Raw genomic sequence first — 16090 nt, 5'->3', positions numbered from 1 at the left:
ACAGACATCATCTCCAACTCGCCCGGTCATATTATAAACCTCCAAGTTTATTGTGTGGGCAAATCATGAACCGTGTTTAAATTCACCCTGTTGTGCTCTCACAATGTTACATGCCTTATCGGAAATGACAGATCCTCAAGGGAATCATAGTGGGGTAAGCCATCCTCCTACGACATTCCTGAGTTTCAGTAACAGGTTGACTCTGTTTTGCCTCTTAGTGAACCTGACGATACTGAGAGTAGTCTGCCTGTGCGTGGGCTGGCGATTTGCATTACCTACCACCATACCTCCCAACTTTTGTCCTGAAGAAATCGGGACATTCGCGTGGCGAAGCGCCCGAAAAGGGGGCGGGGCGTATGCAAATGAGGGCGCGGCTTATGCTAATTAGCCACGACCTCATTTTCATACGAGAATAGATGCTGTGCGCATGCGCACAGCGTCTATTCTACTAGATTGGGGGGTCTCCCAACTGCCACCCCCCCCCCCCCCCCCCCGCAGCGGGACAATGCCTGCCGCGGGTGGGACAGCGGGACAGAACCCGAAAATCGGGACTGTCCCTCTAAAATCGTGACAGTTGGGAGGTATGCCTACCACTGCTAAAGGTGACACGCCCACCCAGAGGGAGTCACAGTCATGTAATCTTTAGTTTGGCCAGTACCACGTATATTTTTTTAAAACTCCCAGGAAATGTGTGGAATCGCTGTGCTGGTAATATGGAATCAAGATGTCATTTAGTAGCAGGGACACAGGTCCTCAATGAATTGTCTAGAACCATATGCAATGGCTGGTCATACTTAGTCAATAAACAATTACATGAGCTATCTAATGTAAAGGTGTACACCCCGCTTAATATTAGACTATACCAGGCATTCCCAACCACAATCCTCACGGCACACCAACAGTGCAGGTTTTAGTGATATCCAGGCTTCAGCACAGATGGTTTAATCAGAAGCCCTCAGATACTAATTAAGTCACCTGTGCGCAAGCCTGGATATCTACAAAACCTGCACTGTTGGTGTGCCTTGAGGACCGTGATAGGGAATGCCTGGACTACACAATGAAATGGGCAAAATAATAACAAGATACAGAAGTATAATTGTGTGTGTGTGTGGATGTTCCATGATAACTCTCGAACACTTTAACTAATTGTCTTCAAACTTGGAACACTACCTTATCATCTTAAGGGACAATCTAAGTTTAAATATGGGTTTAATAGGACGAAAGGAGCCCATACACGCTCCGTTCTGCTCTGTCCGTTCTGTACTATGAGATGCGCGCCCCCGCGCATCTCATCGTATAGTACAAAAAGTATGTGCTGCACATACTTTATGTACTAGCTTTACATCGTATCGCATTGCATGCACAAGGCATGCAATGCGATACGATGTGTACTTTAAAAGTACAGAACGGACGCCCAATACGGAGCGTGTATGGGCTCCTTAACTCTTAAGAGTGCTGTCATAAGGGTCCATGCTATGCTATTTCTGTTGTTTTCATGCATGGTGTTATGTTGTTATGACTATGACCAGGGCTGCTGGGAAAAGGGGGCATGGTCATTGGGAGGGCATGGTCAACAGGAGGGGGTGTGACCATGCCCCTGTAAAGAAAAAAATTGCAGGGGGTGCTGGGGCACAGGCTGCTGCTTCTGCTACTCTCCCCCGCTCAGCACATGGCACTGAGCAACGTGTGCTGAGCGGGGGAGAGAGGCTGTGCTGCTGCAGCAGCCTCTGCTCTCTACTCCCACTGTCTGGTCTCTACAGCAGGGGATGTGACCATCCATCAGCCCAGGGCTGGGATAAAAAAGTACCCCCTCCCCATCCTTCCTCACGACGGCACTTGAGTGGTGGGTTTTCCTGGGGCAGGACAAACCTACCAGGATCAGCGACAAGGGGGATGGTGGTGCACCAGTGGTTCACCGCTGAAGGCACCACTGGCACACCCTTTATTTACAGTGGCATGCCCTGCAGCGTAGCTCAGCCCAAGAAATTTCAGGGCATAGCACATAAAGGGTTAAAGGCCTATAAGGGTCCATTAAATGAAAAACATTTTCATTTTACAAAACTTTTGGAGAATTGCATAAGCATATCCTCTGTACTGCAGTAGTAGCAGGTAATGTAATGCGTGCTGCCACCTAGTGGTGTTTGTAATACTAGCACTCTGTTAATGCATTCTGGTCATGGATTTGATTCACTAGATAATTCTGTTAATAGAACTATCACTGATTTTGGGGTACATTGAGTTCCTATAGCGTATTGTAACCTCCGTTTCCATGTGCTTAAATTAGGTTTGCAAATTAATCATGAGCTGATTGGTTCATCTCAAATGATATAATAGTTAGCATGACTGCCTCACAGCACTGAGGTCATGGGTTTGATACCCACCATGGCCCTAACTGGGCAGAGTTTTTATGTTTTCCCTGTACTTGCGTGGGTTTCCTCTGGGTACTACGGCTTCCTCCCACAATCAAAAATATACTGGTAGGTTAATTGGCTCCTAACAAAAATTAACCCTGGAATGTCTGTGTGTGCGTGTACATGTGGTAGGGAATATAGAGTGTAAACTGCACTGGGGCAGGGACTGATGTGAATGTTCAAATATTCTCTGTAAAACGCTGCGGAATATGTGTGCGCTATATAAAATACTATAAATAAATACATCTCCGTCCACTTAAACTCCGCCCAAGGCATAGTACATGGGATCATAGTCAGTTGTGGAAACATGGGTGTAACTACTGTTGGTGCAGGGGTGCGCCGCCTAGGGGGCCCAGGCTGTTTCCAGGGCCCACCGCTCCTCCTGCACTCAGGCACGCTGCATCAGCCTGCAACACACACACTAGGAACCTACTCAAGCGTATGATGAGACCAAGGGGTCCGCCTAGTCAGCGGTACTGTGCTGGGGGGCTGAGATGCTGCTTGCTTACATCGCTGACTGAGGGTGATCAGCAGTGGCGAGACCGGCAGGCGTGCAAGGAGAGCTGAGACTGGGACTCAGTGCAGGAGTCAGCACCTCAGGACAGAGCAGTGGAGCAAGTGGAGATAGCGGGGATACGGGCCTGAGGTACCTGGGGGGGGGATGGCCCTAAGGATGGCAGGGACAGTGGATTATCTATAATGGGTGCAGTGTGCACGGTACACAGGGGCCCCTGAGTCCCAGGGGGCCCACACCGCACACATTGCACCCATTTTGTAAATACTTACCCTCCGGAGTCCCGCGTCAGAGGCAGCAATGCTGCAAAAAATGACTCAGTGCTCAGACTCCACACTGCTGCTCATGCGGAAATCACCGGAAAAATGTCCGCCATGCCATTTTTCCGGAGATCTGCGCTTGCTTAGTAGGGCCTGAGTGCTCATACCCTGCTATTCCTTGTACAGAGGAGGGGCCTGGCCAGAGGAGGCTGCACAAGGGCCTCATCCTCTCTTGAAACGCCCCTGGGCGGGGGTATACAGTACACTAATTGGGGTCCACATGAATGACAGTGGGATCAGTGCACATTACACCAGTGGCAGCTTGTACCTTATTGCAGGAGGAGGGCTGCTGCTGGCCACAATTTAGACACCCCCACCCTTACCACCTCTCCTCCTGGTTCCCACAGCATTCGCATTCCTGGCACCTGTACTATGATTCTAGGTGCCGGGACTGGCGCATGCACAGTACAAACCTCTGTTCTGCACATGCGACCAGCTTCTATGGGCTGCTTCGGTAACAGCTCATAGAAGGGACATCACGGTCCCAGCGCCTGTATAATACAGAAAACAGGCACCTGGACCGGCACATGCACAGTACCAATATAGGTACTGCGCATGCGCAATCCCCAAGTTTTATGGGCTGCCGCTCGGCAACCCATAGAGAGACGTCCCGTAGAGAGGGAACACCTCCCAATGGGACTGCCTTGAGTGACTGGCAGGTCAGATTTCCAATAGGAAGTCACTGCCAGTCACAGTGAAGCCAGTGCAGTCTCACAGACCGCATCTGGCTTCACTACAGTGGCGGATTTTACTTGGGGAGGGGGGGCTACCCCTGCATTACATCATTCAGATAACATTAGGTATGTGCAGCCTGGACCCACTTACATGCTGTACAAGACACTTTCCATTATATTTCCAAAACTAAAAGAGAAATAAAATAATATTTGTAGAATGAGCGCAGTTCCGGCTTCTCATCTTGTTAGATCTGAGACCGTTCATCAGGCCCCTAAAAGACTCCGACTTTTTCCATAAAATATTTAACAGATGATTGGATCGAGGCATCTAAAAATAAAGTGTTCCCAGACCTAAAAATCTGCTGTTTTGTGTGTTCGCTGGAACAAGACGTCGCTAAGCAACAACATGTTTCAAACCAGTGAACAGGGCGATGTCTGCTCTCCAGTTACTATTCATATATTATTCATTGTATATAAACTTATTTATTTTGGTGATTGTGTTGATTTACTGGTGTTTTTTATCCCGGAAGCTATAATACCTGCGGACAAACCTCTCCCACTCCACTGTGTACTAAGGGCCTGTTTCAGACCCCGTCGCTGATCTCCAAAAATTGCGCTTTCCGTAGATTTGCACATGTGCATGCTCCAGCACTTAAACTGCGGTCTCACTGTGGGCCAGATTCTCTAAGCTTCAAAAGTGATAAAATGGAGAGTGATAAACAGCCAGCCAATCAGCTCCTGCCTGCCATGTCACATACTGTGTTTGAAAAATGTCAGACTGGAGCTGATTGGCTGGCTGTTTATCACTCTCCATTTTATCACTTTTGAAGTTTAGAGAATCTAGCCCTGTGACTGCAGTTTTGGTATTATCGGGTATCAGCGATGATGTGAGGGGCCATTAGGGGGGGTGGGGTGGTGAGAGACAGTTTTGTGGGAGCGGTCTGGACTGCTTGTGGGGAGGGCCGCAGCGGCTGTGTGACATCACATGCAACCGCTACGGCCCAAAACACGGCCACCGATGTTTTCACTGCGTACAACACTGCATCAATACCGTGGCTCTGCCATACAAAATGGAGGCAGGCATATTGTAAGTAGTTTGGGCCAGTGACATATCTATAATTGGTGCAATGTGTGCTGAGCACATGGGCCCCTGGGTCTAGAGGGGCCCCCATCACACAGCCTGCAACCATTTTTGTTACAAGTCTCCCATGCGGGCTGATACAAATGCTCTGAATCTGGAGACCGCTGTACTCTCTATGATGTAAATGCTGTAGAACTACTGTGCCAAGCAACACTGGGTATGTGCTGCCATCTCACTGCTGTGCCACATGCGTAAGGCTGTGCTGGATGTCTTTCCTTAGAGTGGAATGATGACCTAGCCGCCAAGCTTACAATGTACGGCATTGCCCATCACTGCAAGTACTGTGCTGGAGGAAGGTGGCGAAGTAGAACTTGTAACCATTGAGCTGGAGGATAGCAAATAACATTTTCCAGTTCAGAGTAAAGCAACCGCAAAGGGGGAGACACTATATTCGGGTACCCCACGTAGGTGTAGCACAACACCAATAGGGTTCCACACCATCTTAGCACAAACTTCATTCACGTGAAGAACTTGTTGCAAAACTTGCCTATTGCCTCTTTTCTCTTTGGTGACATTCCCATCCCTGCTGTCGTCAGTCTAATAAAACCATTTACATTTGCGTTTGTATTTGCGAGACCCCCGGGATGTTCATCATCTTCTGCATCCTCACGACCGTCACATAGGGGCAGATTTATTAAGCTTGGAGAAGAGATAAACTGGAGATAAAGCGGAGAAAAGGTAAAAGGAGATAAAGCACCAGCCAATCAGCTTTGTTTGAAAAAGACAGTTGGGAGTTGATTGGCTGGTGCTTTATCTTCTTTTACCTTTTCTCCGCTTTATCTCCAGTTTATCTCTTCTCCAAGCTTAATAAATCTGCCCCTAAATCTTTTATGCCATACTTTCCTACCTTTTAAAACAAGTTTCAGGGAGATTGCAGTTGGTAATATAATTTTGCAAAGCACCCCATTGAGGGGGCGTGTCATGCTCTACCCAAAGGGCGTGTCTAGTTCCATATATGGAGAGATTGTGAAAAGAGATTGTGAATGTGGCATCTAGAATCGGGGGTATGTACTGCTTAGGGTTGCCAATCCCGGGGCATTTTTTCAATCCCGGGATTCGGGATTGAAAAATGCTCAATCCCGGGATTCCCGGGATCCCGGGATTGGCCTCCCTGATACAAAAAAAAACACACAGCTGTCCCCATCCCCCCAAACTGCCCACACCGTTAATCAATTATAGGCAGAATAATCCCAAACCACTATCCCCCTGCCTGCACTGCACTGTCACTTACATTGAGGTGGTGACAGGCAGTTGCAGGAACATCTGAAGCAAGCGGGCGGCCAGGTTGGACGAGCTGCACAGCGGGCGTCCAGGTTGGACGAGCTGCACAGCGGGCGGCCAGGTAAGGCGAGCTGCACAGCGGGCAGCCAGGGAGGATGAGCTGCACAGCGGGCAGGTGTGTGGCCAGGCAACCTAGTACAGAACAGTGTGCTATAGCGGTATGACGGCGGCCGGGCTGTGCAGCGTGACGTGATGTCAGGGGTCACGCTGCGCAGCCCGGCCACCGCCATGATGCCGCTACAGCACACTCACTGTTCCTATCAGCCACACTGCTGTCTGCCGGTAAATTACTATCGGGCACTAATCCCGCAATCCCGGGATTGGAAGGCTCAATCCCGGGATTGAAATCCCGCCTTTTTTAGGCCAAAATCCCGGGATCCCGCCGATCCCGATCCCGGGATTGGCCTCCCTAGTACTGCTACATCTGAGGGGAATCCTGTAAAATGAGTTAGTAAGAGCTACTATACTTGCTAAAGTGCTGGGAAATGGCGCTGATGATTCAATTTAACTAAATCTGTCTCTCATTCCTTTTTCCCCCTAAAATGTTACAGTGTAATGTGGACTAGGTGACCTGAGGGAGATAGCTAGACTAATGAGGGAGAGGGGGAGATTGCTGCTATGTCAGGGAGTCTCCTGCAGAATGCTGGAGGGGAGGTAACTATGATGTAACAGTGTAATGTGGGCTAGGTGACATGAGGGAGATTGTTAGACTAATGAGGGAGAGAGGGAGATTGCTGCTATGTCAGGGAGTCTCTTGCAGAATACAGGAGGGGAGGTAACTATGATGTAACAGTGTAATGTGGTAGGTGACATGAGGGAGATTGCTAGACTAATGGGGGAGAGAGGGAGATTGCTGCTATGTCAGGACGTATACTGCAGAATGCAGGAGGGGAGGTAACTATTCCATAGAGACGAGGGTCATTTTCAAAGATCGTCCATAATATTTTGTCTTATTAATGAATTAATTGGATGTTGGATGATAACAATTTACAGACGTGAATTTTCCTTTCCATAGCTAAGAACTTGTTTTTTTTACAATTTAATATTATGTATTACTTTTCGTTTAATTGTAGGAACAAGTCTTACTGTAGCTATGGAGAGTAACATTCTAATACAAGGGACACAAACCACCTGTGATGACAAATTATAAAACAATAAGGCTGTTGACGTGTGCAGTGTAAGATGAATACCTGACGAGGGATATGCCAGCTTGTGATGTCTGTGGACCAACAGGTTAGCGTGACACCTGGGATATAACAATACCTGCAGAACAGAACAATGCAGGGATGTGATTTACCGCTGGTGTCATCCTGACCGATGCTCCCGCTTCATTACTGTATGTGCTCCAAATCATACCGCTTTCAGTGAATGTAAAAGCAATGGGTCTGATTCAGAATTGGGCGCAGTTCTGCCTTTGTACGCAGCAGCTGCATGATTATGTGCTAATTCTGCTTTAGGCGCCACCTGCCGGCTACTCTGATCTGCCTAACGGCGAAAAGGTGACAAGAGATAAAGTGCCAGCCAATCAGCTTCTGCCTTACATGTTACATTATCTCTCACAATTGTATCTCTCTCCAAACTTTGATAATAAAGTTTATTATTATAACTAATGCTTTTCCTTAAACTACTTCCGCTTCTCTCCTTTCTTTAAAGCTGGCCATTATCTAGGGAGACTTCTCCTCTCTGAGAAGTCTCCTGCCAACAGGGACCTTCCTGGGCGGCAGGATCGCATTCAATATATTGTATGCGGGCCTTTTGCATAGGATATATCGCATGCGATTCCAACCAAGCCTTCCTGGCTTGGCTGCGATCCTGCAGATTGCTTCTGCAGATGCTCCGATTTGCAGGTTCCAGTATGATGTGTGCAGGACCTGCTGTGCGGGACCTGCTGTGCGGGACCTGCAGCGACTGTAGCAAATCTCTATGAAATAATTGGTGAGACACCTGTGTCCTAGTTTAACATCCCCTTCAGTGTTTCTTTCTTGGAGACCATTTGACAGTTGGAGCCCAGTGGCCACTTCCACCAATGTCTCTGGAACTTCTGATGTATCCAGGAACACCGCATCGTTTAATCTGTGGAAACGTCTGCCCAGCTATCAGTCACAATGCCCAACTGTCAACCATGTTGCAGCGCTTGTGGTACTGGAAACGTTATTGCATCCCCAGATCCGCACATGTGATCTGATTAAAATTCTTTACTCTTACAGCATTTAGCACTTGTTAAATCCTATTATTTAGTAATAAATGGACAATAAGTCAGTTACGCTGTTTACGTAGTGCTAAGCAAACCTGTTACCCTTTATTCCTAACTATGGGTTGTGCCTAAGCATAGCGCCATGAAGCGCACCTTCCCAGCGTTAGTGACGCTATAGTAATAACCTTATGGCGGGATCTTTGGCAATAACAGTGCACTCACACTAACCTTAATATATTTCAGGGAGCGTCTTTGACGCTCCGTTCAGTAATAATTTAGACAAGACTGTTAGATATATTTAGATCCAGGGTCCAAACCCCTAACCATATGTATTTTGTCCCTAGCAGACACACAGGGGTAACAAAATAGTACAATATTACAAAATATACATTATAGGGTACTTGTTTCCTATCTGGGCGCCCAGGTTTTCTACGTACAGCACCGTAATGAAATCGGATCGCATCGCATCGGATTGATGTACGATGGCATACGATGCTATCCGATCCGATCCGATTTCATTATAAATCTGATCGCATCGCATGCGGTGCACAATGCTGCACATACACGATATTGAACGATGCGATCCGATTTAATTTTTAGTGGACTGATAATGGCAATTTACCGCCCCATTACCAACGACACCACCACTATCCACGTGATCCCGAAGCGTGGCGAGCGCAGCGAGCCCCGCGAGGGGTGGCGGTACGCGTCCTCCGACTTTTTCATACCCCCACTATCCACGTCGGCGTGGAGTTGAGAAAAGAAAGTGTGGCGAGCGCAGCGAGCCACCGAGCCCGAAGCGTGGCGAGCGCAGCGAGCCCCGCGAGGGGACGCGGATACCTGTGAAGCCTGCGAGGGGACACGGATACCTCACACAGGTATCCGTGTCCCCTCGCGGGCTTCACAGGTATCCGCGTCCCCTCGCGGGGCTCGCCACGCTTCGGGCTCGGTGGCTCGCTGCGCTCGCCACACTTTCTATTCTCAACTCCACGCCGACGTGGATAGTGGGGGTATGAAAAAGTCGGAGGACGCGTACCGCCGCCCCTCGCGGGGCTCGCTGCGCTCGCCACGCTTCGGGATCACGTGGATAGTGGTGGTGTCGTTGGTAATGGGGCGGTAAATTGCCATTATCAGTCCACTAAAAATTAAATCGGATCGCATCGCATCGTTCAATATCGTGTATGTGCATTTGTGGTATCCGATGCGATCCGATTTTTATACGGAGAATAGCATGGTGCGCAATTAACGTAGCGGGCGCCCAGATAGGAAACAAGTACCCATTATAGATACAATCTTATAATATTAACTAACTAGGGAAAACAAACCCCGTTCACAATCTCTTTTCACAATCTCTCCATATATAAAACTAAACACGCCTTAATGGGGGCGTGTCATGCTCCACCCACTACCAACTATAATCTCCCTGAAACTAGTTTTCAAAAGTAGGCAAGTATACCCTGTTCTCAGACTGAGTTTGACCACCACTGTCCTCCTCAGTGCTGTCTTTCTATCCACATGCAATTCAATCTGCAAATGGAAATAAGTACAATAATTACTGGAATCTTTAATCAGGCCCTGACTGGCTACAGGGGGAAGGGCTGTTAGGGTTCGGCACTAAAAACTGAGGGCTAAGATTAGGGTAGGGGGTGTCGGACTACGTTGTGGGGGGAGCCTCAGGTAGGGAGTGTTAGAGGGGAGGGGAAGACAGTGTACAGTACCTGTCAGGATTCGGCTGCTGTCTGTCGTCTGATCACCAGCAGTATCCCGTCTGCTGGTCACGCTTACCGAATCCTCTCTCTACGGGGGGATTTCAGCCCAGATCTCACTAGATCGCTTAGAAAATTACCCGCATGCCTCAGTGTGTAGGGGCCGTAGCGCCCCACGCATCGCTATCGCCAGGCGATTACGATCCAGGATAAATCTAGTTAGATTGCCGGTCAAGGCCAGTGTTCTCATCGGAAAACACTGAGAGATCGCCCAGCACACAGCGCTGACACATCACTCTGCAGCCCCATGCGTCACTATCACCAGGCGACTACGATGCTGAATGCTAGATGAATCTAGTTAGATCGCCGGTCAGGGCCAGTGTTCTCATCGGCAGACACTGAAATATCGCCCAGCACACAGCGCTGACACATCACTCTGCAGACCCATGTGTCACTATCACCAGGCGACTACGATGCTGCATGCTGTATGAATCTAGTTAGATCGCCGGTCAGGGTCAGTGTTCTCATCGGAAGACACTGAGAGATCGCCCAGCACACAGCGCTGACACATCACTCTGCAGCCCCATGGGTCACTATCACCAGGCGACTACGATGCTGCATGCTGTATGAATCTAGTTAGATCGCCGCTCAGGGCCAGTGTTCTCATCTCACTGTGTGCTGAGTGATCTTAATCTACATTACTCAGATCGCTCAGCAGCGTTGCCCTGTGTGTAGGCCTCATTACACTCTAGGACAGGGGTTCTCAAACTATTTTGCTCTGGGACCCTGTCAGACAATAAAAATTATTAGAGGACCCCAGCAAGTTACCACAGAATGGCTACCACATGTGTGGTCAGTGAAGTGAAGTGACCGTTATTGTGACAGGGAGAAAGGGGGATATAAGGCGGGAGAGGGCGACTTACCGGCACCCCGTTCTGGTCAACGAAATAATGGAAACATGACGACATAGTTTGTGGCAATTAAAATGGTCACAGCTTTATTTCACAAATCCATAATCATAACCAAACACTTTTGCAGGGCAAGGGATAGAAAGGGGAGCGGTGCGCTCTGTTCCTGCTAATGTGGTACCCCTGGGACGTGTCCGTTCCACCGCCGTGGGTACGTGACCACGCCCCCTACCAAGTTGGTACCGCCTGGGCCGTGCCAGTCACCACCATGTGACTCACGTGAACACGCCCCTTACACGCTATGGGCCGTGCCAGCCACCATCATGTGACTCACGTGAACACGCCCCTTACCATTATGGGATCAGCTACCATCCGCACCTCACCCTACCTGGCACGCAACCCGTATGGCCCCTGCCGTATTAATGCTGGAACCAGGCGTGCGGCTGCCTAATGGTGAGTATGCGAGGCATTTCCTTTTTTTTATATAATTTTTAAATATTATAATTTTTTTTATTTTTTTTATTATTATTTTTTTTTATATTTGTTATTTTTTTTTTTTTTTATTGAAACACAACATTTTGATGTGACAACTACAACATTTTTAAACATGTCCAATACAAGATTTACAACCTGACACCTGTCAAGTGCCTTTCCCCGGCTTTTACCCAAACAACTGGGCTGGGTGGGTGGGTGTCTCTGTCCTAGCTGGCCTGGTGATGAGTGAGCTCAGCCCCCTTGCTCTCTGCTTTTGTTCCTGCTGCTGCTCACTCCCCCCTCAATTAAACCTGTCCTTTCTCACTGGCCCTCCTCGTGGCTAGGTGACAAGAAGGGGACCGGCTACCCTGGCTGCTGCCTCCCCCCCCCCCCATCCCCCCGAACCCAGGTATCCCACCGTTGACCAGCAGGGTGCCTAGCGCCCCACCCCCTTATCCTGCTCCGAGGGCCATTTTGGCCCCCTGCGCTCCCTGAAGAGGGAAGCAGAGGGTGTTTACTTAACGAGTTATCCCCTGTCCTCCCCTCAACAAACACATTAGTCTGATGGTCAGCAACATGGAGTCGTGACCCCGTGCTGAGGTGGTCGGGACCCACTTTGCGGTCAGGACCCAGAGTTTGAGAACCGCAGCTCTAGGAGATATATTCATGATAGTCCTAGTTTTCTATTGTTGACTTCTGCCATAGGGGCAGGTTTATCCAGCAATGACGAGATCATCAGGTCAGGAAGACCAGACATAATGTTTGCTTACCTAAACCACATGAGACCTACTTAGGTGCAGTGTCTCCTTTGGTAAAGGCAGACAGAATGGCGCTATGTCTATGATTTACTCAGCTCAATCAGGAAATGTGCAAAGTATACCTGTCTTATGCCGCGTACATACAGTGTGATTTGGCCGAGAAGGTTAGCCGAAATCACACAATATGTACACTGCGAGATGCGCGGTCCCTCTGTGTCCTCATTTTGACTAAGCCGCACGTCTGTATTTGGCCAATGGACAAATACACCCCCTCCACCCACCGATCGAATCGCCTCTCTAACATGCAATAGGATGTGTACGCAAGAACGGATCTCTGCCGTGTCCCTGCCGGAGAAGCCCGTCCTGTGTTGATCTATCTTCATGCAAGGTGCCCTGAAACTACCTTGCTAGCCCCAAGTGGGGTTCGGGCACAAACTAGAGTATATCTAAGGAAATCTACACAACGCATGTTGGTTTGATGTAGCCTAATACTTCCAGGTCATGTGCCGAAACGGAGGTCACACTTCACACGCCTCACTACAGAGCCTTGTTTTAAGCAAGTTTTCACTGATATTTATGATATTATACATTTATCGATATATAATTATTGTCTCCTTCGCATGCACTGTATCTCTATATGTATTTCAGTGTCACAACCAATCGGATTGTACACACATGTATCCCACTAATCAATCTAGAGGGGTACATACAGTATAGGAGTCCATAGAGAGTCACCATCCAGTTTCTGAGGAAGATGTGGGTTTGGCACAATGAAACGCGTTGAGCATATACCATCACCTTATCAGCACGTAATCTGGGAGGAACCTATCCACACAGCGCCTCCGTGTCATCACCATCTTGTGCAAGGAATTCTTCCTACTTACACGGACACCAAAAGGCGGACCGAATTCAGGGGATACCCACCTCCTGCTGGAGATTATACTGGAACATTATTATTATTATACTGGAACATTATTATTATTATTATTATATTTGGACAATTCATCCAATAATACATTCCCACGAATATCGGATTTCATGGTAATCACTGGAATTATTGCTTTGATCCAGAACCACATGTGTAGCACCCCTGTGTACCCACTTAACTTCTACTAAGGGGCAGTGCTCTACATCTCTTTAATTGAGGTACAGTAGTAATGAACATCTCTTATATATTTGGCTACATCTGTCACTCAAAGTGTGTCTGGAGATATAACCCTGGGTGGAGCCTCTGACTCACATGACTGACTCACATGACAGAGAACCAGCCCAGTGAGCCCACAGACAGTGCCAGACACCCTCTGCCTCTCCATGTTACACAGCAAAGACACAGCTACACACCAGACACACCAGGTGAGCGCCCCACACCTCCATACCTCCCTACATGACCCTCTCCAGGATGGACAGAATGCTCTGTTTGTGGACTTCCATCTTAATTTATGATTGTCATCACCTGTCATTTTAAACAGGGTAATTGATAAGAAAGGTGTTTAAGCACAGGTGATGGTAATCCATAAATTAAGAAGAAAGTCCAGAAACAGAGCAATGTGTCCCTCCTGGAGAGGGTCATATTGGGTATGCACCTCCCTCCCCCCCCCCCCCCCATTCACGGCATCCCCACGATTAAATGGCACATGCAAAACACTGACATGGCTATGGTCGACAATGAAAAAGGTTGACAAGATTTATTTTTCACTTTTTCAATGTTTTCATATTCATTCTCATGTGTCGACATGGACACCAATGAAGTACCACACTTATGTCAACATTTACATGTGTTGACCTTTCTGTGTTGATTTTTTTGTTGTGGCGATTCGCGGCACCCCCCGCGACCCCCCTCCCGCGATTTGCAGCACATCCCCCGGTGACTCCCGCGATTCACGGCCCCACCCCGTGACACCCCCCCCCCTCCTGCAATTCGCGCCAACCCCCGGGCCCCCCTTCCCGCGGTTCACGGTGCCCCCCACGACCCCCCCTACCGCGGTTCACGGTGCCCCCCACGACCCCCCCTACCGCGATTCCCCACCCCTGACCCCCCCTCCTGTCATTGCGGCAACCCCCCGCCCCCGCGACCCACCCTCCCGAGATTCACTGCAACCCCCCGCGCCCCCCCCATCCCACGATTTGCGGCACCCACACCCCCCCCGCGACCCATCCTCCCGCAATTCACTGCATCCACCCACGACCCCTCCTCCCGTGATTCGCGGACACCCCTCACCTCCTCCCTCCCCCACCCCCGCACGTGATTCACGGCAACCCCAGGATTAAATGGCACATGCAAAACACTGGCAAGGCTATGGTCGACAATGAAAAAGGTTGACATGAGTTTTTGAAGATTTATTTTTCTTTTTTTGAATGTTTTCATATTCATTCTCATGTGTCGACATGGACACCGATGAAGTGCCACACTTATGTCAACATTTACATGTGTTGAACTTTCTGTTTGTAGCAATTTTTTTCCAGTGACAACTATGAACTATGTGCACGTCAACCTACACATCATCAACCAATTCTTTGTATAATATATAACACCTGTTCTGTTTTACTGTAGGTGTTTTAAGTCAGACCTTTTACTGCTACTATTACTGTTTATGTAAATGCATTCTGAATGACAGCAACATCCTACCATTCTTCTACAAGAATATATAACCAACTAGGTGATTCATCGCGCCCCGTGCCCCCCCCCCTCCCGCAATTCACGGACCCCCCGCGCACCCCCCTCCCGCGATTCGCAACCCCCCCTCGCGCAATTCACGCCCCCTCCCACGCTTTGCGGACCCCCGTCCTCTCCCGCGATTCGCCGACACCTGCGCCCCCTCCCTCCCTTGATTCACGGCACCCCCCGCGCCCCTCCCGCAATTCACGGCACCCCAAAGCCCCTCTTTAGTCCCCCGTATACTCACACACCCCTATCACTACCCAGCTTCCTGCTCTCCTGAACCGTAACTTCCGCCACTGGGGAGTCGCTGACGCTGTTTTGCCCACATGCCCCTATCATGCCTCATAGCCCAGCCTCCTGCTCTCATGCACCCGAACTCCCACCCAGTAGGAGGAGACACTGACTAAGGGCCACCATCCTGTACTCCTGTACTGCCACGCTGGACCCTCACCCACTGGTAGAAGCTGCACAGTATCTCCCACCCTCCTCTTTAGTCCCCCTTATGCCCACATACCCCTATCACTACCCAGCCTCCTGTTTTCCTGTGTCGTGACCTCCGCCAGTGGGGAGCCGCTGACTCAGAAACACCCTACTATATTATTGCACACACACCTAAACAACATGCACACACAGCCCCCCCCTACCCACAAATGTCACTGTACCATCCACACTATCAATGTACATCTTACTCTATAACTGCTTTTTAATTAAACAAAACAATACACACCCCCTTCCACATCATATGCTCTCTATTTAACACATTTCACCTATAACTCAAGTTGCAATACAGGCATCTTTCATACATTCTAACCATCTTTCTCATATACAAATGTTCACAAATTAAGGGGGCGCAGCCCCTTACGACGGTGTGAAGAGCGCCCGTAGGGCGCAATGAATCACCAATTGTACTTATATTATCTATAGGGCAGATGATTCTCTTCTGCTATTGATTGGAATAAATTGTATATGGCATTCAAACAGTTTTGTATGGTTTACTCAGTGATACCGAGGGATGATGTATTTTATATTTCCATCTTGTTTACGTATTTC

The sequence above is a fragment of the Crinia signifera genome, chromosome 11, assembly GCF_055691185.1.
Source record: "Crinia signifera chromosome 11, ASM5569118v1, whole genome shotgun sequence".
Classification (NCBI taxonomy): domain Eukaryota; kingdom Metazoa; phylum Chordata; class Amphibia; order Anura; family Myobatrachidae; genus Crinia; species Crinia signifera.
Note: the sequence above shows the minus strand (reverse complement) of the source record.